Source organism: Ictalurus punctatus, chromosome 5, assembly GCF_001660625.3.
Source record: "Ictalurus punctatus breed USDA103 chromosome 5, Coco_2.0, whole genome shotgun sequence".
Taxonomy (NCBI): Eukaryota; Metazoa; Chordata; class Actinopteri; order Siluriformes; family Ictaluridae; genus Ictalurus; species Ictalurus punctatus.
Window position 1 is genome coordinate 6,789,161 of NC_030420.2, and position 27,976 is coordinate 6,817,136.

The following is a 27,976-nucleotide window of genomic DNA, read 5'->3' on the forward strand; positions in this document are numbered from 1 at the left end:
TCATTTTAAGGACAGTTTCACTTTTTAAAAACCCGGTGAAAGGAAGTGAAAAAGCAGGAAATATTTAGCTCTTCATGTTTATTTGATTCTTTGAACATGTTTATTTAATAATCGATCACCATAACCGATCTATTCAAAGTCTTTTAGTTGAGACATAGATGTAGCTAGAACAGCTGTCTAGGAGGTGAAAAGTTCCCTCATCAAAAAAAAACCTCCCAGCTTTATTTGATTACAAGGGGATGTATGCCTCTCATTGAGGAGAAATACTCCAAAGCCTGAGTCCAATCTGAGTCCAGGCATTTAGGGTTTGACCGTAAGGATCTCTCTGAAAATAAAGTATATTTTCTCCAGTATTTTGGCTTTGAAAAACCTCCAAAAGTCCCTTAAGCACCCTCCAATATTTTTTTTTTATCAGGTACTGCTTGCCAGTGACTTACCACTAATATCTCTCTCCAAAGTAAACAGCAGGAGATCCTATTGTCCAATTCCTCATGCCGAAGCCCACCCTCCCACTTGCCTTGTCTTCCCTTCTATATTCTACAATTGCCAATCCCAATCTAATTTATGGAATATTTTTAAGGTAACCGTATACGGTGAGGTGGCAGCGATAACATCTCCAGGCCCCTGTGACAGGCAGGAACCATGCAGTGCGCAGTTAATAACATAAACTCCTGCAAAAGGCCAGGCCAAGCGAGCAGAGATGCAGGGAGAAGAGCGTGGAAGTCAGAGGGATCTAATTGGGAACATGTGAGGTTCCCTCAGTGGAGGATTAGCCAAGAAACGGAACTCGGCCTGAGCCCCGAGATCGCATTCAATTAGATGCGCCCAGGGCGAACGAGTGCGAGAGACCCAGAGAAAGATTTTTGGAACGCTGAATGGAGGGCACGGTCGAAACACTCCTGGCTAGGGCTAGCATGGGGTCACGTCTAAGTGGTGCTAATAGAAGGCAATAGGCTGAGTTTCAAGAGTGCACTAGCTTTGAACTGACCAGCATACAGCATAAAGCAACAATTATCCTTGGGGAGATAGGATGAGGAGAGGTAAAGAAGTAGGCATCAGTGGGTTACTTGTACTTGTTGATGCTAAGCTGTAATAAAAAGGGCACATGTACAAGTCTTACCTTACCAAATCGATCCTGCACTCCAGATCACTCCTATGACATTTTTAGCATAGTCCAGTCAAACCGCCACAAAAAATTTCTTAGGACAAAATGAATGAAATGTTTCTATCACAGTGGGGCAGAGTCTGAAAGAGATACATTTAGTCACATGGATGTAGGCTGTCCAACTTGTAGTCTGTCACAGCAACAAAAGTTGCTCTATTTCAGTGGCTAGTTGTTGATTCTTTACTTTACTGTTACTGCTTTTATTTAATCTCTGCGCTTTCTGCCTTTATGCGATTGTGCTCAGCAGCAGATGGAAGCACGCTCATTCTTTTCACACTCTGCTAATGGCTGTACCTTTTGACACACACTCTGGCATCCACCCAGCAGACTCCTGCAGCTCCGCTAAGTAAGTCTCCCATTAGGCGGCAGTCACAAATTCAGCATATAAAAACTAAGCACCCATCGGGATGTTTCATTGGTAATTAAAAGTTGAAAGCTTTGTTATAAAAGCTCACCAGTTGACAGACACGCAACACAGTTGAGTGTGTAGTCCCAGCAGAGCACTGGAATAAGGGTAATACAAGTGGATAAATATCATCACTGGAAAACTTCAACATAGCAACGAAGTTTCCAGTCACGCCAAGTCTCCCCCTCTCTGGATACTATTCACTGATGCATGGCCATTTAAAAACATAGGACAAATTAAATCATCTCTCACCTAACAGCGACAGATTGGTGCTTACAGCATGTGACAGCTATGATTGATGCAGTTTGAACCCTCCTATGGTTGCTGTATACAAAGCCCCACAAAGGCTCATTTCACTCGGAGCTCACCATTTCTCAGGCACCCCTTTTGCCTACTTTGCACCATTTTGCAAAGTAAGACCTTGATTTTTAAAATGTTTTTTTTTAAGTTTATGTAGCTTATTTTTACAAAGTTGTTTTTTTTGGGGTTTTTAAAAAAAAAAAATTTTAAACGATACCTCTTCATAAAACTACATATGGCCATTCATTGTTTTTTTTTCTTTTTCTGCATAATTGAATTTAAACTGTGTGCTTTATATAGACACGCACCTTAACCTTTGAGTACAGTGATCAGGTTTATAAATTGGCTAACTGAAGTGTGAAGGTAGACATACACATACGAAGATATATAGAAAACATATGACTGTTGACCGTCATTTATCCGGAAAAAAAAAAGTTACAGAAAGAAAACAAATATTCCCCTGATTAGGGTTTAGCAAGGCACTGTAATACATAAAAAAAAAAACACTGTAGTGCAGGGTTAAAGGTCATTTTGTTTGCCTGGTTCAATGAGGTAATTATGTCTTTGTGTTTATTACATGCTGACTGCTCTGCTTCTGTCTCTGTTTCTCTCATTCTCTCCCTTCCTCCCTCCCTTCTTCCTCCTCTCTTCTCCCTCCCTCACATTAGGCCTCTCCCTGTGGGTAGAGGTGCCTGAGATGTTGGCTGGGCCATACATCTCTGTCAAAATCTCTATGAATAAATTAACCTTTTAAAGATTAGTGCACCCTAATACCTCAGGGTTTTTACACAGAACAAACACTGAAAAATGTTTTTTTTTTTCTTTCTTTCCTCCAAAGCCTCACTAAGTTGGTGTTAGCCATGCGTTGAATCCTTTAAAGGTATAGGCACCCTGTTGGATATGTACTCTTGTGTTTATAAACCGGTTTAATGTTATACCTTTTTAATACAATTTACTAAGTAATGAATATGTAATTTAGATGATTTATTGTGAAGCGGATGACACATAGAAGGCAGCAGCAGTGGTCACTGGCTAACCTTTTTTGTGCATATAATGAGGTTCAGCGTGAGGCTTCCAATCAGTTTATAAACCACGAATTATTTCTCTGGTGATGGAAATGTATTAACCGCAGGTAGCTTGTTTTTTTCAATGAAAAATTCAGATTTTTCTTCTTTTCTTTTTTTCCCCCCAAGCTTAACATTTCCATAAATAATGCTTGTATCTGCAAGTGATTTAAAAAAAAAAACTGTCTTTGCAGATTAATGTTTTTTTTTTTTTGTTTGTTCCACAAAAAGGAACGAGAGTTTATAGCCAGTTTAAATGTTTGGGTTATACCAAGTTTTGATGTGCTTCCTACAATATATTTCAACACAGCACTAGTAAGTTATTTAGGTTTAAGTATGAAGGTAGTTTTTGTGGTTCCAGAACTGAATTGAAGAGATTTCCGCAGCACCTGGGCTCGCTTAGGCTACAATACACACCTGGATGTTTGCAGACTTTACTTGATTGAGCCGACTGCATTAAGAGTATAACTACTCAGACATATTTAATTGATGAAGAAAACATATCTTGAAGGAATTTCTAAAAAGAGATGAGATGAGAGATTTTTTTTCTTTTTCTTTTGACGATCGAGACTGTCCACCTAGGTTTTAAACAAATCAGGATAATTGTGTGGGGCAGGTTTTAGGTTAAAATTCCTCCTTGAAAAATAAACTCGTCATGTATACTGGGGAATATGACATGTATCGACTATGTCACTGGTTTTAGGTTACACTCGCAGGACTGACGGGAGGCGTCTCCTATACTTCCTGACTTCTTGCCCGTGCCAACTCGTGTACAGGAGGTTTTCTCCCTCCCTAAATTTTGTATTTGGGGGCAACAAAAAAAAAAAAGAAAGAAGGTGGTTCATGCCCCCATCTGTGCCCATATTCCTGCATCTCTCCCCAATTCCCCCCCTCATCACTCAATCTTCGTTTAAATCCTGACGTTTTAGGTAAGCATTCTCAGGGTTAATTTACGTCTACAGAGAGACGCTTGCCAAGACGAGAGCTCAGGAGAAAAGGCCACTGCTCGAGTCTTGAGACTTATTCTGTGGCTAATTTAGGTTTTAGTGAGGAAGCAGGGCTTTTATTGCCATAAACTTTATAATGCACTCCACATTTTTGTAGGAGAACGTTTCAGAAATGAATTTTTTTTTCTAACCATGTGCCTAGAGGGTAAACGCATAGAGACATTTCAGCTACATTTTATATTCTTCGTTGTAACAGAAAGACGTGGTGTAAAAAAAAAAGAAGAAGTAAAAAAGAAAACATTATAATTCTCTTATAATCCTTTTCCTGGTACTGTATGGCGATTTTTCATTTTAATTCACACGTTGGCAGAGGTCATACAGTTGCAATAAAATTTGAATAACCAACACTGTGACTTATTGCTTAAACATATTACAGTCTGAACTGTCAAACTCCTTATTTCTCCCAACACTTATCGATCTATCATAGATCCATCAACACCCGGTCAGAACCACTAATCCCAAGAAGTAGTCCACTTAGTGTAAGCACAGTGGGAATGACCTTGTTACACAGGATTTTATTTTCCATAGAACATTTGGAAGCAATATTGTAAAACAGTGCCGCATGTAGTATTATCATTATAACGATTTGTGTTATCGCACGATGAGCACGTCTTGATTCGGCTTCTCATCCGGGCTCAGTGGCAAACAATGCTGGCGGCAAAAGCCACGCTTCAGTGTTCACAGTAGGTGGCTCCCTAGCCCATCATATCCTGCAAGCATTTGTCTCATGTCCCTGATAGTAAGCACACACGCGCACACACACACACAGGACCACTGCAGTAACAGCCAACATATGGAAATGCTTGATTTGATATAGTGTCATTTTACATTGCAGAAATGAGTGCATGTCTTTTTTTTTTTCTCCCCCCCTTTTTTTTTCTATGCTCCTTTTTTTTCTCACTCTCTAACCGGTGGAGTGCGAAATATGATCCCGGCTAACTACTAGTGTTAAAAATAAAAAACAGACATATGTTATTAAACCATTAACCATGCCTAGTGTAGGATGGAGCACAAGGTACGGGGATCATTCAGTGCAAGTAATGTGTTTTCTTTCTGATTATACCAAAATCTTTAACCTCAGTTTCACTGAAATATAATATACAGTGCATACAAGTAACATGTTATTATTAAAATACTCTCAATAATAATGATTGTATTTGTATTAGATTTATATTCTAATTAAGGTCTCATTTGTAATGTAATGTGTATTGTCTTATACCAATTCCTTTGCAAAATCATATCCTCTCTTTGCCCACATGGACATTTGACTCCATGCTTCTCTACCTCAGTCTTACATTTCCTATAATGTTTCCCTACAACCACCACCCCTGGCCAATAAAGCAGTTTCTTTACAAGCTCTTTTGTTTATTTATTTATTTATTTATTTATTTATTTATTTATTTATTTATTTATTTATTTGCTGTGACGAAGGGAGAGAAAGAAAAGCAGGAGCGCTGTAAGACTCCCACAGTTCGAGAAAAAGCTGATGCGTGTTACCGTTCTCAGCTGTAAAGGACCAGCAAGCTTTTGGGTCAGGTCTACATCCAGAATGAGATCATATCAGAAAAGGAGAGTGAAGGGGGGGATGGGGGGGATGGGGGGTCCGTTGTTACGGTTCTGTCTGTCAAAGCAGCAAAATAACAGTGCCAGCTGTGGGTTCTCTTCTGTTTACAGCAAGCTGCTCTACTGTAACACATGACAATATGCTTTCTCAGGTTTGCTGGTAAACACTGTGTCCAGTGGAAACGAAGCAGGCTCATTGTCTGGACTGTGTGTGTGTGTGTGTGTGTGTGTGTGTGTGTGTGTGTGTGTGTGTGTGTGTGTGTGTGCGTGTTTGTTTATTTATTTTTACATTTTGGTGGGGACCAGATACAGTTTTGTCTTTGAGGGGCCATTTGGTTGGTCCACATTGTTTTTAATGTAACAAAAGTTGCAGGTTTTATTAAAAAAAAAAAAAAGACAAGCATGAAAAGTTTCCTTTTGGTTTCTGAGGTTATGGTTAGGGCTCATAAGGTTAGGGTTAGGCATTCATTATTATGTCAGTGAAAGGTACTTACAAGGATAAGACAACGTGTGTGTGTGTGTGTGTGTGTGTGTGTGTGTGTGTGTGTGTGTGTGTGTGTGTGTGTGTGTGTGTGTGTGTGTGTGTGTGTGTGTGGTCATTGACATCAGAGCTTCTGTGTGGTGCATAAGGAAACAGAAGTAAACAAAATAACCCATGCGCCACATGAGAAACAGACCAACAAGCCACAGACTCTGCTTCAGGCAGTGGGCATGCTGCTCCTTTTTTCTTTCTTTTCTTTTCTCTTTTCTTTTCTCTCTTCTTTTCTTAAAATACATCAGATATAAGAAGCAATGAATGAAAAAGAAAGAAGAAAATAATGCACACGCTGAACAAAGAAAAAGTGTTCTTATGGCATGCGATTATGTTGTCATGTTAGCGCTGTAATGAGCAGTGGAACCTGTTGTGCTGGGTTGAGTCCATGGTGGAAAGTAACCAAATGTTTGTTTTACTAATCAGACTCCTTTTCACGTGACATACAGCTTGAAAAGTTTTTAACTTTTGCGTTAATGAAGTGAAAAATGAAATCAGACCATCGAAACGAATATAGGATTTTGCAGTTAGAACGCTTTTTATTTACGCTGACGAACCCTGATGAACGGCACGGCACGGGTCTGAGCTTAAATATGGAGAGAAAAATGATGAATTTGCTTTACTTTGGCATGTAAAAGGTGACATTGTCCACACCTTATGCCAAATCCACATGTGATCCAATGTGATTAGAGTCTTTCATACAGGGAAGAAAACCGAACACGACAAAGATTTGTAGTAGTACAGAGAGACGTGAGTTTCTCTAACTGGTATTAAATAGAACTGTCTGGAGTCCAATGCCAAAACTCTAGCGAAACACTCCTCCTCGTGTAGGAAAAGCTGATTCGGAGTGGTTTGCTGTTTCATTGGCTGTTTGTTGTTTCCTGCGAGGCTGCGGTTGAACCGGGCTCTCCTAATCTTGCGTCGGTTGAGACCTCAAACGCCTGTCACCTTTGCTGCAACGCTCTGCTGCCTGTCCCCGATTGGCTGGAGGCAGATTTATTTCTCCCTGTCACAGCCAATCGCGTGGCAGCGCCGCTCATGGCTCTGTTTAGTTACAGTGACACACATGCTGATTAGAGGCGGGACATGATGGATGGACCTGGCCCAGGAGTTTTTATCAGCTCATAATGAGCCTGACACTGCACAGACACACACACATACATACCGCCTCACACTCGAGGGTCACGTCTCCCACATACACACTCGCACAGGAGGTCAGGCGCTAACAAACAAAGCATCTTTCCCTCCCGAACACGGCAGCCAAATGAAACGGACCTGCTTTCGGTCATCCGCGTAGATACTCCATCATCATTGCCATCATCATCAGCGCTGTCATGCTAAACAGCGCTAACGTTCCCAGTCCTCCTCCTTTGGCAGTGAGTGTGATTGAGTTCCATTTCTGGCTCGAACGAAATAAGGCAACGATGGGAACTTTTGCAGACCCCCTTGATTATGTCAAACCATAAGCAGTATACACTCATTTCCAACCCACAGCGGTGGTTTCTGTCTGCGTCGTATCCACCGTATTTGTGCCAATTCGAAGGGAATGCAGCCTGCGGTGTGTGACAGCTCGGCATGAAGTCATGCTTGAGATTGGGCCGTGAGAAGTGTACCATTTCAATCTGCCATGACTCTTGCCTAGAAGTCTCCAGAACTCCTGGGCAGTTAAGGTTGCCAGGCTCCACTTTGCATGGAGTTTGAGGTGGTTTCTATGTGCATTGACCTTGACATTGATTTTCATCATTGCTCCAGAAGTGTACAGTGATGGTTCACGTGCGTATTTATATTGACGTTTGCTTTATGAGAAGTTTATTCAGCAAAATTGGCAAGGGTTTTAGCATGGCTGGTGTGCTTTTTCTTCAGTAATTTAACTCTGGTCTTAAGCCGCGTGATGTTTTTTTTTTTTTTAAAGAAGGATCTGCAGACCCAAATATGATAAATGTTTTGGTTTTAAAATAATTTGTCAGCTGGGAGATAGAATGATTTCAAATCAAAGGACTAAGTACGAGATAAGATTTATAGTATAGGAAAGGCACTCAGATGGACATGTCATCTGAGGAAGTATTTGCTTTGAATGGCAGTCATGGCCCAGGAAACTAAGGAAATAGAGCTTAGGGCCAGTCTCTAATTGCCATTCTTCTGCATATACAATATACCCTGGCCAGCATGATAATGACTCCAAAACTAAAACATTCATAAAGTGTTGCTGGATTTTAAGTAGCAGGGTTAAGAAATGCAACCTTAGAGGGCCAAAGTGCACTTTCTGGCTTCATCATCAACCCCCCCACCCCCCACCCCCCACCCTCCTATCTGGCTGTCTGTCTGTATGTCTGTCTCTCTCTCTCTCTCTCTGTGGCCTTTCTCCTATGTTGGGACTGTCGGGTTACATCATAGGGAGCAGTGGCTCCAAATTGGATGCAGAGAGTGAGAAGTTCAGCACTAGCCCGGGGCTGGGAATATTTTTCCATTTATTTGGGAAGAGAGCGGAGAGAGTTGAGGGGAATAAGGGGGAGAAAAGAAGCATGACATGCAGACAAAGGGGGCGGAACGCATTACAGGTTAAGTAATGAGTAATCAACAATGGCTCCTTCTGTGTAACCCCCCCACCCTCCCTACTCAATCTCTCTTGGAAGTGAAGCATGGTAGCATGGCAAGTGCCAAATGACCCCCTCCCCTTCACTCACACACCCCCACCAACCCATACACACCTTCTGGTGGTAGAGAGAGGCCAGACTTTAGGCTCTTATGGCGCTCAGAGTTCCAGCACAACAAGGTGGAAAGGGCCCCAAGACAATCAGGAACACCGTCGCTTCTCAAATTCAGATTCGTACAGACCCCCCACCCCCCCCCCCCCCACCCCCCATGTCACTTGTCTTCTGTGTTTAGTTAATATAACTGTGTCCTGGGTCTTGAGATCAGATTTGTGGAGGCATGCAGCTCTTGCAGCTCAGGTTTTTCACTACAGTCCAAATCCATGGCACAACTATAGTGTTTTTATATTTGCCATCCATTCTGAATGAAATGAATTATTAATCATTTATTTCCATGTTCATTCAGTGTTGTCTACGTAATATAGTGTATGGTATGCTTCCAAATATAAATAAATATATGTTAAAAAAATGAAATATCTACATAGAATTTGTGTGTGTGTGTGTTTACAGGTGTATGGCGTGTCTCACTGGTAGACACATATTACTACAAAAGCTTATGCCTGGGGCCCAGTGTGTGTGTGTGTGTGTGTGTGTTTGTGTGTGTATGTATGTATGTATATATATATATATATGTATGTATGTATGTATGTATGCGTGATCTATAACCATGCTCTATCTAAAGCCTCAGGGACGTACCCAGAGCGTGTATTACATTTCTCACTCCACACTCACACACACTCTTAACACACTTATGGTTCTAATCACCTGATCATTCCCAGTATTAACACCCCCAGTTGCTATCAATCGCAGTCATGTTCAATCAAACAAAGACTTCTGAGCGCCTTTTCTTCACAGTGACGATTGTGACTTTCATCGCTCTTTATTCTCATGCTCAAATTAATGTCGGTGTACCGGACGGGACTTTTGTGAACGATTTGGTCTTGGCCGCGTCGTTAAAGCGCTATAACTGTAATCTAGAGAGAGTGAAAGTGTTAAGCCGCCATGAAATAGAGGTTGGAGTTTGGGTCCAGGCCCAGTGTGCTTTGTCACTCTGCCAGACCATCTGTACCAAAACGAGAAGCTCAAAGTGTTACAGTGCCTGCAATGCTATTTGAATCCATCCTAAACGAAACGTGGTGAAAATAGAGCCCAATCGCTTTTTAGCTTCTGAGTTCCACACTTACTTGTACAATTTTGCCTGAGTGCTTCCAAGCTTTCACCCGCTATCACAAACCCTTACGCTCAGATCAATGAAACGCACTCGTCTTGCTAGCCATGCTGCTGAGAATTGGATTGATGATTTGAGCTAGAAGACTGTATCTGGTGGTGGAGTTGTTGGGAAACCGCTCGTGTTAGGGGACGTTAGTCAAAAGGAGACACCTACAGTACAGACTGGTGACCCTGGCAGTAAAAGCTGCAAATAAAAGTTGTTTGACAGGCAGGTCTGTTCTCTGCCATTCCTTACCTCCTTTTTTTTCTTCTTCTTCTTCTCAAATTCCAATTAAATACAAAGCTGATTCCTCTTAACGGTGTCTGCTTTTTTAATATCGCACCAGTCACCACTGAGCAGGAATTTTATGAGTCTGCTTCAGTAACAGGACAGGACTGTTAAAAGTATTTTAGCAATAAAAATCCCATAAAAGATGTGCCAAATTGAATTATGCAGGACCCTCATTAAAAAATGGGGAATTTGGAAATTGATTGTGTAGTGTGGATTTGTTTTTTTTTAGTGCTTAAGGTCTTTTGTAGTTTTAGATTGTTGAATCTAAACATTCCTCTAATAAGTAATGTGTAGATAGTTGTATACATTTGTCCAGTATGCTCATTAATGATCTTAGTAGTCGCAAGTATTAGAGAAATCTACTTACTATCAAACTTTTTTCTTTTGTCTAATGGTACAACAAATGAATTGAAGGAAGGGAGAATTTGGAACGCAGTGGAGCCGTTCTGTGGTGTAGCATATGGCTCATATTGAGGGTGTCTGAAAAATGTCTAGGAAGCATGACTCTGTAATTGGACCATTATTGAACATGATGCAGGCATCATTGACACAATTTCTTTTTATGCTCTTTTACCTACTCTGTTCTGTTCTTTTAGGTTTAATTCCTCACCCTTGTGACCCGCTTCCTTCCCCCCAACGTGAGGTTAACGTATCCATGATGACCGTGAACGCCAGCGTGGTGCTGCGGATCCGGAGATCCAGCTCACCTTGTCTCGGGACGTGACTCAATTAGTCCTTCATTAGCCTTGCTCTGCATTTTTTTGTGATTGCCGAACCAAATTGCTTTCTTATGTGCTATTTTCATTTCTACTGGCTTGCGGAAATGTATCTGATTTGGTGTCAGGGTTCAGAGAGAATGCAGCGTGCTCTTTTGCCGATAAATCTCGGGTGGGTGCCAGAATACGCAAGGCAGTTTCGCTCGACTGAAGATCTGAGATTCTAATCTGACTTGAGCTGTTTGTGCAGTGCAAAGTTGCATATAAGGGCCAGTCTAATTCCACACTAACGATATTGCAAAAAAAAAAATTAAAATACGCACATTCTATAGGCATTTGAGGCTTTTGACATTTGCAGTCCATATGTTTGCATGTGGAAAAGGCAGTATGTCCTTTCATATACAGGTTTCATGTTGATAGGTGCAGGAAAACAGTCACGTCTCCACCCATGTCATTTCTATTTCCACATCATGAAAGCCTGAATGAGGCTCAGCCGCATTCATTGGGGCTTTTCCCATTTAATTTTGAAGGCCTTCTGTGCAAGTGCAAAAGCGATCGCTCCTCCAGTACAAGCACATGTGTAATGCATCTCGTGCCCCGGGCCATGTTTTCTTAGGGTGATGGTGTCCTTTTAATTCCCCCTCCTCTTTCCCTCTCTCTGTTTTGATTTCTACTTAAAGTTTGATGTCCGTGCCCTCCCTCTGGGGCAACATTAGCTTGTATGCTAATAGGCCTATGCATATTCTATTAGCACTGTCAGTTCAGGATGAGGGACATATGTGGTAAGAGCCGGTTTGGGGGCGATAAACCCAGCAAAGGGATTCTGGCTGCTCCTGCGCCATCAGTCATCTTCTTGCTCTGAGTGGCTCTGACTTACAGGCTTTAACAATCTCTCCATTTAGAGCTAGATTTTAACTGCTGCTATCTCAGTTCACTAGCTGGATGTGTATGTGTAAATCAGTAGGAGAGATAGGAAACTTAAATACAAAATGGAACACATATGTTGTATGTTGCATTATAAGTTTATAGGCATATTGGAGAGGGAGAAGGTTTGGTTTATTAATGTAATAAATTTCTTAGACAGATGCACTGTACCAGTAATTCCAGCACTGGGTTATTTTTAGAGATGCACCGATACTAAATTTCTCAGCTGATACGGATAACCGATTATTCAGAGTGATATCGGCCGATACCGATACCGATAGTTCAGCCTTTTATGCCTTCTTTTAAATGAATAATAATTAATTCCACAATTCTGAAAGAAATGCAAATAAAAACTTTATTCTCTCCATTTCAACAAGTTGTTTCACAGTAACTGGTCTGATAAACAGAAAATACATTACTCACATTAACATTAACACATGAACTAAATTCTGAAGATTAAAATAAGATTTCTTAACTTATTGAATGTTATTAATTCATATTAACAGAATTAATTGACTGAATTGTAAAAATCCTCCTGTTAGTCTCACATTCTCGCACCACAAACAAAAGCATTTCTACTTCATCATTGAACATCAAACTGGTCATATATAATATCAACTTTTTTATATATTAACGTTAACTGGATATGAAATACACTACTCTACAAATATATTTTTCTGTGCAATATATACTTTTTTGTCAACTCATCTTCATTTAAATCTTTCAACAGAGCGCTGGCGCTTTAATTCAGAGCGGCAAAAAAAAACAACTTTAGATTCGACGCCGAAACTCCCGCTTCACTGCTGCAGCGTCCGGTGTAAAATTTTTATCAGTGCAGAGCTTACAGAGCTTACAAACTGCAGTTTTGAGACATCAAAGCAAGAGACATCTTTACACACAGCACGAAATCGATGTGTTTTCCCTCCCTCTTTTGATTGACAGGATATAATCGGCCCCGATCATGACTATGATAACCGGTAGCGTGAAAAATTGCCTTTATCGGGTGATACCGATTATTGGCCGATGCATCGGTGCATCCCTTGTGATTTTAATTTAATTTGGTCTCACTTTGATGTAATTGCACTGGAATTGAGATAAGGGGACAGGGCAGATACTTATATCACATTTACTGGTGTAAGTGTGCCTTTTATGTTAATACTGTGAAAATGTTCGTCAACCAATTTAATACTGATTGGTTCAGTGATGAAGAGGTCTGCTTTCAGCAGCATGTAAACTGGTATACATTCGCACAAGCCACCAACTTGAATGAAAAGCTACAAATGTTTAAGGTCAGGCTGAGTAGGGTGGGTTTTGCAGTTGTCATTCAAATTCCTGTGATTTTATTGGTTTAAGTTCAGGCTTTTAGCTGTAGTACTATTCCTCCAACGTTGCCGCATTAGAACCCGAGACATCATACAATCATCATACAATGTGTTTGTGAATATACCCATCTGTATATACCCAATTGTCTAAAGTACACCGAATTTAACTTTTTTTGTTGTTGCACTGTTAATTATCGATTAAGCACTGAGATTTCCACATAAAATAGGATTGGTTAAACATGTTTAAAAAGGCAGCTATCTGTATCCACATTTTTAGCAGTATTTCCCCCGCCTTTCTGCAGCTAACCAATAAACTGGTGCTCAAAATTGGAAAAGTCTGTTGGATGAAAAAGTTGGGCTGCTCATTTAAGATGTTGAATTAAAATGATCTGAGCTGAAGTCTACATTTGTGAGAGAGCCAACTCAAGCTACTTTTCAGACCCTTTAGACTTACCGTAGTGCTTGGGGACAACGTTCTGACTAATCGGAGATTCTATAAAAGCAGTCGACCGATGATATGACTGACTGGGGTTGAATATTTTACATAACGTGCACAACGAAATGTTCTGCGCTGTTGGAAGTATTTATACTGAGGTACGTTTTGGCCTCTCTCTGCGACATTACAATTCTCCACACCAGCCTGTAATGAAAATGGAAACCACACTGGAGATAACACAACCAGCAAAATATTCACCATAAAAGAGAGAGAAAAAAATTTCTGTTTATTCCTAAAACAGACGAACCTTTTATAAAAACGTGCAAGCGATTACTTTAAGGGTCGTCTTTTAGAGCAATTCCCAAATGAAACTCTCCGACCCTGTATTTATGAAGCCCGTTGCAGAGGACTCTAATGAGGCAATTAAGCAAAGGGTCGGACGACTTTGATCTAAATGTGGTGATTTTTTACCAAAACGTCTCATCATTATAGATAGTCATAACTCAGGGACCTTAATTGTGCTTAATTTGTTTGGAATAGGAATGTGTTTTAAATTAGATACTGCATTCTGCCAGCGTGTTTAAAGGAGTCTGTCAGAGAAAATTAAGAACTAGTTTGCTTTGGAATCGGCTGCTTTTTATCACGAGGAGGAGTCTCTCGAACAGAAGGCAGAGGATAATTAGACTCTAAAGAGAGGTCTGGGGAGGTGGAACGAGATGGGAAACAGGAGAGAGGGAGAGGGAATGAGAAAGAAGGGATATTTGCGGCAGGGGCAGCCAAGAGGAGCAGGGGATAGTGAGCGGCATTGGTGTGACTGACTTTTACTCGTCACACCACCAGGCACACTTAAGGCTTACTGGTTGAACGATCTGATACTGGTGTGGGATGCGTTATAGGAATGCAAGAAAGCTATTGTATTATATAATTCAGGATGCGGAATCTATTAAGGCGAATGGAGATTAATGGTTGCCTTTTTTTAATACACGGCACTGGAAGTTCTCATTGATGTATCGCAAACAAGAATTTTGAAAAATGTTATGATATATGTTATAATGGTATGATTGTTGATGTGCTTAGAAATCTAATCACATTTGATGTGAGCAGTGGTAGCTCTGTGGTTAAGATGTTGGGTTACATGTCAGAAGGTTGTGGGTTCAAAAACCCCAGAAATACCAAGCTGCCACTGTTGGGCCCTTTGGCAAGGCCCTTAACCCTCAACTGTGCAGATGAATAAAAGAGATAAATGTAAGTCACTCTGGGTAAGCGTGTCTGCCAAATTACATAAATGTAAATGCTGTAATGTTTATCCACTGGTTGTATTTATTATTTCGTCTGCAACATAGTGAAGTTTGTGCAGTAGTCTGTTTGTGATGTAAAATCAGACAGACAACCTAACCACTAAAAGCACTGCACTCTGTTTTCTTTCTCTATATATGTATCTCTCTCTCTGTCTCTCTCTCTCTTTCTCTCTGTCTCTCTCTCACACACACATTCTCCTCCGTCTCTGCCTTCCACTTCACACTCCATTAGCTGTGTCTTCTTCTATCTGTTCACTGTCAGCCCACATAGACAAACACAAACACACACACACACACACACACATGCACACACACACACAATCATTACCAGGCAGAGTAGGTCTTAAAGTTTAATGTGCTGAGAGAGATACTGGTAATTGATTCAAAGCAGATGCCGACATCAGTGTTTCCACTCTAGCTGACATGAGAGTTGACGTGATGGGGAATCTCTCTCACTCAGATGATGTTACTGCTAGTGAACTTTTCTGTGTATGTACACACTGTGTCGTTGTTCCAGGAAGTACAATTGACTACACCTGCTGCATGCACACATATTAGGTCATTTACTGTCATATGCTGTTTGTGTTTCCTTGTATTACTGCCTACCTTATGTGGTAATGAGTGTGTATTAAATGCCTCAACATAATTGTTGATATACAAGTAATTTAGAGCCACTGGTAGACCAAAATAATAGAAATGTGAAATATATACAACTTTATACAGAATTAGTGTTAAATGCTTCGTAATCTGGAGCAGTGGTTTTCAAAGCGGGGGCCGCCTGGGGGGTATCAACAATTTGGTGTGAAAAATGAATAAATGTATGTTTTATCTTTCTCACTCTCAGACACACACACACACAATCAATTCCTAATCTAATATAAAGATGTAAGAAAGGGGGATATATTCAGAAGTCTGCATTTTTAATGTGTTTTAAAGACATCTTGCAAAAGGGGGGCCTCGGTCAAATTTGAATGCCATTTGGGAGGCCTTGCCCTGGAAAAGTTTGGGAACCACTGATCTAGAGCAAGGGTGTTTTTACACCACTACAGAAGAATTCACTCCAGGATTTTGCAATCTTGCAATCTCAGAAATGAACCAAAATCAATCAAACGCCACAATGTTCGGAGGAGCTTGCAGTTTTACAAAATTACCACAGATTTTCCACAGGTTTGTTATCACAACGTACATTCAGACAAAGGTCTCGTTGATTCCCGTGCATCGAACATGAGTAAAGCTAAAAGGTCTCATTTACCAACAAACATCACTGTGAAAGACTGCAATTTCTGCAATTAGTTTAATTTCGCCAGTTAGTAGTTTTCAAAACTCTGCAAACGATCACAAATTTCAATAATAATAATACCTTAGATTTATATAACACTTTTCTGGACACTTACAGTGCTTTTACTTTGTATGGGGGGAAATCTCCTCCACCACCACCAGTGTGTAGCATCCAACTGGATGATGTGATGGCGGCCATATTGTGCCAGAACGCCCACCGGACACCAACTATTGGTGGAGAGGAGAGGAAAGTGATGTAGTTAATTCAGAGATGGAGAATATTAGAGGGCCATGATTGATAAGGGCTAATTTAACATCTCATCTGAAAGATGGTGCTGTTTTATAAAGTATTGTGTCCCCAGTTACTTCACTGGGGCATTAGGCCCCACTCAATGAGCACCCCCTGCTGGCCATACTAATACCACTTCCAGCAGCAACCTAAGTTTTCCCCAGGAGGTCTCCCATCCAGGTACTGGCCAGGTTCAACCCTACTTAGCTTCAATAAGAAACCAGTTGAGAGCTACAGGGTGATATGGATTTGGTGATTATTGTTGGGGGGGTGGGAGCACACAGCTCAATCACAAAAAACAGCCCAAAATCCTGCATGGACTGTTATGCTTAAGAACTAGATGTGTAACGATACAGTGTATTGTATTGTGTCATTTGATTCAGTACATCTGTGTGAACAATACATTCAACAGACTTATTTTTTTGTTATCATTACCTATTACCTATTACTTTTCACAGATTTGCACGCTGTGCAGCATTATTTATTCGACATAGAACTGACATTGAATATTGATGAATATAGTCGATGTTATACTCATCGGTCAGTTGACTGTATCTCACTATGTGACTAGAGCTGTTCATTATATGCAGTGTTTCTAAAAACATTCATGTTTTTTCATATCGTCAATCTGCACAGAAATAGATGAAACTGACTTGCTGACTAATTACTATTGTAATACAAGCATGCATAGGATTTGCTTGATAATCTGTATAGTAGGTGGTGTTATACACCTAAGCACATGGTATTCATACCCAGTTGTTCTTTATGTGGTTTATCATGTAAAAATAACCACAATCAGATTTTGAAAAGTTTACTCTTCTTTTCTGGGTGCATATAGACACAAACAAGTCAGTTGCAGTAGAAATGGCTTCGTGGCATAATTCCCTCAAGATTTGTGATTTTGAATGTGTTTTTATACACTATATGGCCAAAAGTTTGTGGACACCTGACCATCACACCCATCTGTGGTTCTATCCCAAACTGTTGCCACAAAGTTTGGTGCATACAGTTGTATATCCCATCTCTGTATGCTGTAGCACTACGGTTTCCCTTCACTGGAACTAAAAGGTCCAAACCTGTAACAGCATGACAGTGCCCCTGTCCACAAAGCAAGCTTCATGGTTTGCCAAGGTTGGAGTGGAAGAACTCAAGTGGGCTGCAGAGAGCCCTGACCTCAACACCACTGAACACCTTTAGGATGAAATATATATATATATATATGTATTTCTATGGATATGTATATTTGGTTGAACTTCTTTAAAAGTACTTTTGAGTTGACAGTGGGGTTGTGTGATTTACAGATGGCTGCTGAGGGGTTAGTTAGCTAGAGCTGTGAGTCAAATATTGAGCAGTGTGTTTTTGCTTGAAGGGATAGATGAACGTACTGGCTCACATAAGACATATGAGTTTTTAGCTAACATACAAATAAGCAGTTAAGTAACTGCCTATGAAGTGCAAAGCTAGCTGGTCCACTTGGTCAAGCTGCATTATAAAATGAAAAAAACTCTGGCACACCTTTATGAATCTAAATAAATACAAATCGCTGAATATTAAAACATTAATATTTACAATACATTACTTCGAAGTTGTGTTTTTAATAACACCCGTGGGTTTGACTTATCTTGTCTGCTACATATAGTCTGTATCTAGATAAACGATTTCACTAAATCAGGTGTTGAGTTGGTGACAAGATTTTGGTTAATAAAATAATATTATTTTAATATTAATATTGTGGGCTTTTTAAAAGAAGGGGATTAACTCTGACACAATAATATTGCAAAGGAAAACACATATTAATACGTTTTCCTTGGAATCTAGGCACCCCAAAGCTATTAAGCTATTTCTGCTCTCCTTTTTTTGCTTTGTTCTTGGGAAATCATGCCAAAAGACTTAATTAGGCTGAATAATAGCCAAGCATGTGCAGCCTGTAATCCCCTGCACCGAAGGCGTGTGTTAATGGTTTCCTTGTCATTCACTGAAGTTATAAGAAAACATGTTTCCTTTCAGCCTCCTGAAACATGTTCTCTGCATGCTGTCTGGGCTGAACGCCCTGCACCCCAAGCCCCCCCCCCCCCCCCCCCCCCCCCCCCGATCTCACTTTCTTTTGTGCTCTCAACCTCAGCTTCTCTCTCGCTTTCTCTTTCCCTCTTTATTTTGACCTCCCTTCCTGCAGTTTTGATTCATCTGAAGGGAATTATGATGAATCTGGTTGGGTTGGCACAAAGTCTGCCTTCCCGTCCTCAAACGAGAGAACAAATTACTCACTTCCCTTCTTCATATTAAGTTTTTTTCTCTCTCTCTTTTTCAGGTGGTGTCCAAGACCTTGTTGTTTTTGTAAGTGCTGAAAGACTTAAAGATATTCATGAACCTTTGACCGTGACTCGCTCACCGGCCAAACAAGAATAGCTGAACCATGTGTTTACCTTTACGCAGAGAGCAAATAGTGTTTCGTTCTATTTCATATGAAGTCGAGATTGAATATTCATGAATCCTGTATACATAATGTATCATGCGGTAGTCCAACTTTCTGTGATGGTAAACAAGGTCACGAGCACATGCTTGAAACTCTGTTTTGGTTACTAATGTTTATTTTAAAATGATTTTGCAATCCTGTCGACATGCAATTTCTGTATTATATACACACCGATTTTGATCTGTAGCTTTTTTGTAACCACTGACTAAATAAACCATTGAGGGAAAATGAAATCAGTCATTAAAGCATCTTCAAACCACCAGAGCATAAACAACAAACATTATTAATGTATGACATATATGAATATATGAATGTACGATGGCATTTTTAAAAGAAAAGAAAAACGTAAAAAAAAAAAAATATGATGAAAAATGACCTAAACATTAAGTTAGATGCTTCTGGCATTCTGACTGTTGTATGGGAGCCATTATGAGAATGAGCAGGATGAATACTCATCATTAGATGCCACGGATATAATTCCATTCAAAACACCTCCCCTTTAACATTTAGTGCATTCACAGAAAGCGTGCACAGATATTGAACTGTGTGAAGATCAAACAGAATTTATATTCGATGTAAATCAATAAATAGAACTATTTTAATGGCCAAGTATAAATCTTTTAAACAATAAATCGATAAATACGTAATAGAATCATATGTAAATAAATAAATAAATGTTTAAGTAAGGAAGTGGTGTAGAGTAGGGGAGTGAGAGATTATCCATACTTATGTACAGGTTGGAGGAGAAACATTAACATTCACACCTCCTAAATGTATTTGGTAGAAAAATGTATTATTTTAAATGTATTAGCATTTGGGTTTGTGTGACCTAGTCCACAAAAAATTAAAAAAAGATCAAAATCACCTGAAACACTAAGCAAGAATGACGTACGTGGCTAAAATAGAAAGCAACATAAAGAAAGACTGACATTCTCTCCCTTACACGATGTATGAGCTAGACCTAAATTGCATGGCTGTTATATTCTGTTATGTGTGGCACCTTTTCTGAACTTTTGTGGACTCGAAGAGATTTGTTCTGTAATGTACATTTGCATATTTCCTGCATGCTCGATGTATCATGGCTGCTGGCAGTTGTATAAAAGAGATAAATGTAAGTCGATCTGCAGAAGGGCGTCTGCCAAATGCCATAAATGTAATGTAAATGTAAATGATTGCCAGATGGATTCAGCCAGGATGCTATATGTGGTGGCAGGTCTTGTTGAGGGTGCTACGGTAGGATTGCTGACGGCAGCCACAGCGACAGTTTGCTTGGGCTTGCTGTAATTAATAGAGTTTAAAAAAATGGGTTATTAGCCTGTGGCTGGACTCCAAATACCACAGACAGAGACATGCCCTCATTTCAGCAAGAGCGGCACAGACTCTAGGGTTTTTTTTGGAGAAGCAAGGTTTTTCTAACAGAAGTGTCCTCTTGGGAGCGGTACCCCATCTAGTGCTGAGACGTGTTGGTCTGCTCAGACATATCAATTATCAAGGTGGCACACAGTTGGACCGTTTCTGTCTAAACAGAGACTTTCTCACTGGGTTCTGGAAGTCATCACAATTGCCTACAGACAGGCTGGATGTCTGGCCGCAATCGTCTCATGCTACTCTATGAGGAATGTTTCCTCCTGGTCGGCATGGCATCCAGGTATGTCGATCCAGGAAGTCTCACTGCTGCTGTCTGGACATCACCATGTACTTTTTCCAACTTTCACAGGTTAACATTGCCCCTCCCAGTGGTGTAGATATTATGTATGCAATTGTGGCTCTCATTTGATACCCATCAGTGCCATCCTGGAGAGATGGACGTATCACAACAGTATTTGTTGCAAATATGACATCATACATCACTTTGTTGGAAGGTCTTATAATGAGTGTGCATTCGCACAAGGCATCAGGTGATTCTTAGCAACCCTGGTGTTACTTATAACACCTGTGATTATTGAAGTAAAGTTATTCTGCTAAGCAAATTTTTTAAATGACTGGAGAGAAATTAGTTATAATCCATTTACAGTCAACGTGAATTTTCTTATTTTCTCAATTCCAGATTGATATGTGCACTTCATTATGATCCTCCCAGAGCACATCTCTAAACTGTGGACCTTTTTAAAGCAGTGGTCACCAACCCTCTTCCTTGAGATCTACCTTCCTGCAGGTTTCATCTCCAACCACAATCTAACACGTCTTTCAGCCGATCAAGAACTCCTTAAGGCAATGTTTAGATGGTCAAGTGGGCACCATTGGTGGAGCTAAAATCTACAGGAACGTAGGTCTCCAGGAACAGGGATGGGGCGATATCTTATCATTTGCGATATTCCGGTAGAAATTCTCCCCATAGTAAGAATTAATCTTCACGCGATAATAATGCCTAGTTGATGACGTATTTGTTTGTGATGGTCTGCGACCCGTACGCAGCTCACGTGCAGAGCGAAAACAAGTACGGTGGAAGGTGGACGTGAAGCTGAGGAGGAGTTTATCACTAAACGAGGAGCTAGCTCTACAATCTGGAACTGGTTTGATTACAGAAAATCAGTTTTATTTTTAGATCAATGTTTGTGTTTCCGAGGCTCTCAAGATCCCAGCTATCACTTGTAGCTAAAAACAGTGGTGAACGGTACTATATTTTATACCGTCACCGATATCGTTATCGCAATACATACCAGAAAATATCGTGATAAAGTTTTAAGTCCATATCGCCCATCCATAGTGACCCCTGTTTAAAAGCATTACCTGTTCTTTTCAGACCACAAGACAGCCATATGTGACCACCAGAGAAACAGAATCACTGAACGACATCCTCTTGGGGCCATTAACCAACTTCTTATATTGCTTATATCAAGCAGCTGATAACTATAACTTACTCTATCTCTCTGTCCTATAAGATGAAAACACTCTGGGCCTTTAATTGACTGTGGATACCGTTTCAACTCAGATATTTGTAAAAAAAAAAAATAAATAAAAATAAAATAACTAAATAAATAAAAATGGGGGGAAAATGTTTTTGCTTTAATTTGTTTATGTGAGGAAAATAAATGCTGCTTATCTGGTTAAAGCTGTTTAATTAGTTCTTTTCAGAAGTTGAGCCTAGATTGTAGCTACCTTGTTTAGAAAACAACTACCATCCGAGTTTATTTGTGACAGTGCCATGTTAACTACAGGAGAGGAGAGAAAAAAAGAGTAATCAACGGGCTAGCTGTGACATAACAAACAGCACGGCAGGCAAAGCAGAGCTGAGAGGGCCATTTCCGCCATGCGCCCAATGTTTATCTGTTTGATGTGCGTGACGCCTTTTTTCCCGCCGGGAATTAATGTCGCGGAACGTTCCTGCCGTGCACATGTCTTTTTCATCTGCTCAGTGGGGGAAAAAAGTGACACTGGAGGTGACAGTTCAATTTGCGCAGAATGGATGATGGCTATCAGCGGCGCGCCTAGCGTGTTGATTTTCTGTTTGTGGCTGCTAGTGGAGTTGTGGCTGCGCGAGGAGCCCGAGAGCCCGTCTTCTCATCTCCGTTTGGACAGCTATAGCACTGTCAGCGCTTCGGCTTTTCACGCAAATTATCCCCGCGTTTCCCTTCCTCTCTATAAAGGGCACAGTGATCTATAGCTTCAATTTCCCCACTCGCGCTGTTCTAAGGATTGATCTCTCTCCATAAATGATGATGATTATTATTTTTGCCTTGCGCCGTCTTGTCACCTTTATTAGCTCCTAATGTGCTAATGATGAGCTCTCCTATTCTGTCATTCTCTCTCTCTCTCTCTCTCTCTCTCTCTCTCTCTCTCTCTCCCCACATTTTCTTGTTCTCTTTCTCCTGCACTGTTATACTCTTTTTATTCCATGGCTTTTGTTTTATTTTCTTTCATTGTCATTCTGTCCTTGTGTCTTTCCATCTCATTTTATATCCCACTATATAACTCTCTCTCTCTCTCTCTCTCTCTCTCTCTCTCTCTCTCTCTCTCTCTCTCTCTCTCTACTGTTCACACTAACACACATCTTGCCTTGAGGTCAGCGCTTCCCTTAATAAATAGATAAGGATAAGGATTTGATCAGATCAGAGCTAATTAATAAACAAAACTGCAACAGTATGAAAAGCTGGCAGTGTTCTGCTTTTTTATTTATTTATTTTTTTAGGAAGAGTGCCTGAAAATAAAAGTATTCTAGGCCTACTATAGAGAGCTCCGGCTTGGCCACAGTAATTTGTGCTTGAAAAGGCTCTGTTGAGACTCTCACCTAACGAAGCTCCAACTGTGTCTTAATGATTCATTTTACTATTTCGTATCCTTATTATAGTGTACCGTCCATGTGGAGATTACGGCCACTCTAATAGGTGATCACTGCTGTTTCTGCACCTTCTAGCCAGCTTTTTGCTCCTAATGAAAGCAGCAGATACTGAAGAGAAACCAATGGAAATATCTAGGTTGTACACCAGAGCAGTGATTTTGGCTGTCAGGCTGCTTCGCTGTACTAGGAACTCAGATGTGATCTAGCCTGCATTCACGTGTGATAGCTTTGTTTGGTTATTTGTCTTCTAGGATTGCGTGGCTCAATGCTATATTAAAAATCACTGGGAACCATCTATGGGTGATACAGGGCCCATCAACGGCACACAGTTCTTAAAGAAATACCTATTCGCATTTGTTAGCTGAGGCCGATAGCACATTTATCCAGTAAATGGAATTAATATATATTATTTGAAAAATGCAATTTTTCCCCCTAGTCTATTTCCGCAGCTTTCCGATAGATCAAAATGCAAAGCTCTCGTCAGTTACAGTTCCTATCGAATCACAGCCAGCTGAGCAGCATTTGTGACTGAAGCGCTTGCCATCTTGACCTCAGTAATGACACGTCTTTCAAAGTCAATTGATTTTAAGAAGTAAAACTGGGCCTGCTTGGCATTTTCATACATAGCATAGCAAGATCGCATGGCAGAGATGTTAATCGCTTAATTATATCATGTAGTACACCTCATGTTTCTCCACTCACTTATTCCAGTTTTCCTTTTTAAATCGTGTGTACGTAGATGTGAATGGCTGTCAATTGCAGTCACTGTGACATTATCTTATTGTATAAGTCATGGCTGTTTAACATTAACACAGCAACAAATAAACAAAGGGCAAACACCGGAGCCGCAGTCCACCAGCGGTTATGTGTTTTGCCAGCAGAACCTCCCACACTATGGGACTATGCACTACAGGCCGTAGGGAAGGACGCTTTCCCTTAAAGTTACACCCATTTCTAAAAAAACAACTTCCAAAAAACCTAAAGGACATGCAAGTAGATGATACAAATAGCATCACTATATTTGAAAGTAATCCTGATTGCTTTTGTATTGATGTTTTTGTATACTAGTAATTCAGTATTGTACAGCTGTCCAATCTTTACTTAATTAAATTACTGTGCTCAAACATTAATCTGCACAAATAAACACTTTTCATTAAACTCACTCATACCCTCGAGGTAGCCTAAAGTGTGCACATCCGTGTATTTGGGAACGTGTGTGTGTGTGTGTGTGTGTGTGTGTGTGTGTGTGTGTGTGTGTGTGTGTGTGTTGTAGACTGTGAGGCAGGGTAATGGAGGAGCTTCTAACGGTAGGCCACTTCCGTTATCATCAGCAGAGACTCTGTAAAACCCAAACTCAGCAATCTCGCACTGCCCTCTAAACTGCAGGCCCAGCAACCCAGCATTAATGGATAGAGGAGAGGGAAAGAGAGAGAGAGAGAGAGAGAACGACTGAGAGTAAGAGAAAATTATATTCAGCAGATTTTCCCCAAAAACATTTTCTCCGCCTGAGCCCTGTCAAAACAGCCAGGGTCAGATCCTGATGGGCCAGCATTTGAATCTATAAGCTGTGTAGCAACGGAGAGCGAGAGGGTGGCCTAAACAAAGCTGTGGTTAATATTTAACAAGAAAATAATGGAAAAATAATGTTCAGGAAAAAAAAATGCAAAAATGAGAGTCCAGCATGTCTTTTATAATAGGAAGCCAGTCTAAATAATGTATCTGAGTCATATGTTTTACATCAGGTTTGATACTGTGAACGTTAAACCATTATATGAATATGTAGAGCACAACACTACATGGATGGAATGGAGCTGTTTACTGGGTTAAGTGTGAACATTGTGTGTGTGTGTGTGTATGTGTGTGTGTGTCTATTGGAGAGGATTTCTGTAATTGATTTCTGCCAGTGTCTTCTAAAACTCATTTTGCTAACTCATGGAGTTTTTATATTCCTGATTCTCTCCATAACATTTGAGATATTTTTTTTAACGAACGCGAATATTCATAAATGATTCATTTTGAAGACTTGCAAATGGGTGCACTGGCAAGAGAATCCATCTAGTTTATGAAAAATGCCTTTTCATATTTTCACTTCAAATTTCCGAAATGTAATTCTACGCGTGTGATGGTAGCGTTCAGTGTCATGAATATCATCTCCATATTTGCAAACTCCCCTTATTCTGACCTTCAGGCTAATTTGTCTCTGCCATCTACCTTGAACCTAGTTAAGCATAAGCTTTTATTTTTTCTTCTCTTTTTTTTTTATTATTAGGCATGAGACATATTTCACTTCAGTTTGTGTTAGACATCAGTAGGAGGCCAGTCTGCCTGGGGGACAGTGCTTGACGCACTGAACATTTTTTGTGTATCTTGGCGGTGGAAAGATGACGAACTCGCTGAGGAATCTGTATTTTAATGGGCCCTGTGGCACCAGGAGAGGCAGCCCATGAGGAGAAATACATGGGCATAAGCCCTGTTTCTGAAGAAGAGCTCTAGGGTGCAGCAGATTTAACCATTTAACAAGAACCGTACTAGATATTAGCATTTATAACAATTATAACATACATAAAGACCTTGTATGAAAGGACGTCCTTGCCGTTTGTCCCTGGAATCAAGCAAGGCTAATCGCTGTCTAGAAAAACTTGCTCAAACCGGTGTTTCCACAATTAAAGCCAGTGCCTTTAACACCATCAAAACAAGCAGTTTCCCCAGGCTTCAGTAGGCCTGTATTTTCCCTCTAATCATTACTTTGGGTTACTATCTACTACTCTTCGTTCTGCTTATTTATTCTGTATATTGTTTGAGTAGTGTGACTAAGGTTTGAGTAAAAAATTGTTTAGCACAGTCACATCTGAAGTTAAAATAACTCTTATCTGATCTGTGCAGTACAGTCACCCAATGGAAAGACACTTAGTTACACTAGATGGAGCTAGTTAATAATAAGACTTGTACTCTGTGTCTGAGTGGGACTAGGAACCGAAGTAAATGTGTTTCTGAACCTGAACCTTGATTGATGTTCTGATAAATGTAATAAAAAATAAATTAAATGAAATTGAGCACTGATTTTAAGTTCATTATCTTCATTTATTCCATTTTATAGTTGGGTTTTGACTTAGTTTTTTTTTTTTTTTTTTTAAGAGTGAAGAATCACATGAAACACGAATGCTGTCATTTGATTATTTTTGTTCCTTGTCAGTACAAATGGTAATTGACATTTTCTCATGAACTGTGTTCCAGAGGCCAGTGTTTGACATATTGCCAGTTTAATCAGCGACTAATAGTGGTCAGATAACACTACAAAGTGTCAGAAGCACGATCTCTCACCCTGACATATCCGTTACACATCTAAGTTGTCAAACCTAGGAATTGCTTCGCCTTCACCAGGTGAAGCACTTTCCTAAAACCGCCAAGTACAGCTTCAGTAAAATCACCCTCTCCAAGCTGACAGGCAGTTTCTTTACTTTGGGTAATATGCGATTTACCTAGCAAAGGCAATAGAAGGGAACTCCAGACCTTGAACCTGCCTTGCGGTTAACTCTGCTCATTGGCAGAGGCTCTGTTCGATTGTAAATGGTCTGCTTAAGCTTGATCATTATGAGGGAGCAGGCACTGCTGCTGCACGGTGTACAGACTCTGCACACAAAGAGCTCTTTTCTTGAATAATTGGTGATTACCAGTGGAACAGGCACGGCCTGTGAGTGTGTGCATCGGTGGGGGGAGCGGGCCACTTCGTGGTCTGCTGGCACCATGTGTTTGTGATTTAAGCAAGGAAGGTGTGCCACTGTACTCTCAGCTGGCATCTGCAGAGTGCCCTGAGTGTGCTGGAGCAATTGGCCCTGCAGCTCAACCTCTGCCACCTTTTCCACCTCCGCAGCACTTCACTTGTAACATACGCACGGGGATCGGCCAGACAGGTCTCCCTCAGATGCCCACAGTTTTCATCGCTGGCTGCCTTGGAACAAGAGAAGGACGTAAATGATTCCCAGTGGTGTAGTGTTTTTTTGTTTTGTTTAGTTTTTTCCTCCCTCAAGAATATTTGATTAGCATAAAGTGTTGCTGTCTGGTCCATATTGGCCTGCTGCTTGCTTTTCAGGTTGACCATTTATCTTTCCAGTAAGTGATCAGGTTCAGTGGTATGTAAAGCGACGCGTGGAATGCCAAAACAGAGTCAATAAAGCGACGAACATCAAAGGTCTCGCCCCGGTGCCAAGGACAATGGTCTCCCTCGGCTGAATGGTTGATCCATCACCTTTTAATGATGCTTTGTTCATCTGTTCTCTGGGGTCACTGCGCAGTGCATCTCTAATCAGAGGAGTGCTTCAAGACTTTGGGCAGCAGCCAGTATCTGATGCATTCCAGTAATCCAGCCATCCCAAGACTCCTGAAATGCATTTCCTCCTCTTTGGTGTACTGACCGAGGGGTCTTAATTTAATTGCACATCTTGCTGTTGTTCAGCTTGGATAGGCAGAAAGCCAATCGACTGCTGCCTCAAGCTGCCCTGAGAGAGAGAACGAGAGAAAGGAAAAAGGCTGGAGATTTCAGGCGTTGTGGAGCGATTGAGATCTGAGATGGTTACCTTGGTAACATAGCTCTTAGTGCGCCCTGTCTACAAGTCCTGACACTAAATTTGTTCAAAAACGAAGTATTTATTTAAATAGCACATTATGTTTGTTAGCATTGCAAACAAGCACATGATCATAAGTACATATGCAGGTCTGTAAGCGTGGATAGTCATTGCTTCTCATACTTGTACTTTGAGACAATGTTAGTTTAC

General features: G+C 40.5%; 1 long non-coding RNA gene across 3 annotated transcripts in view; it reads left to right on the forward strand.

The window, feature by feature from the left end:
* LOC108265021 (uncharacterized) overlaps window positions 1–19,134 on the forward strand; it is a 33,553-nt gene extending 14,419 nt beyond the window's left edge. For 2 of the 3 annotated variants that reach the window (XR_001812581.3, XR_008396421.1), the window contains one exon: window positions 18,761–19,134. This is a non-coding gene — a long non-coding RNA (uncharacterized LOC108265021). Of the gene's footprint in view, window positions 1–10,785; window positions 12,089–18,760 lie in introns of those variants that run through there. The other variant, XR_001812579.3, reaches the window with a different exon arrangement.
* Window positions 19,135–27,976: the final 8,842 nt, after the last annotated feature.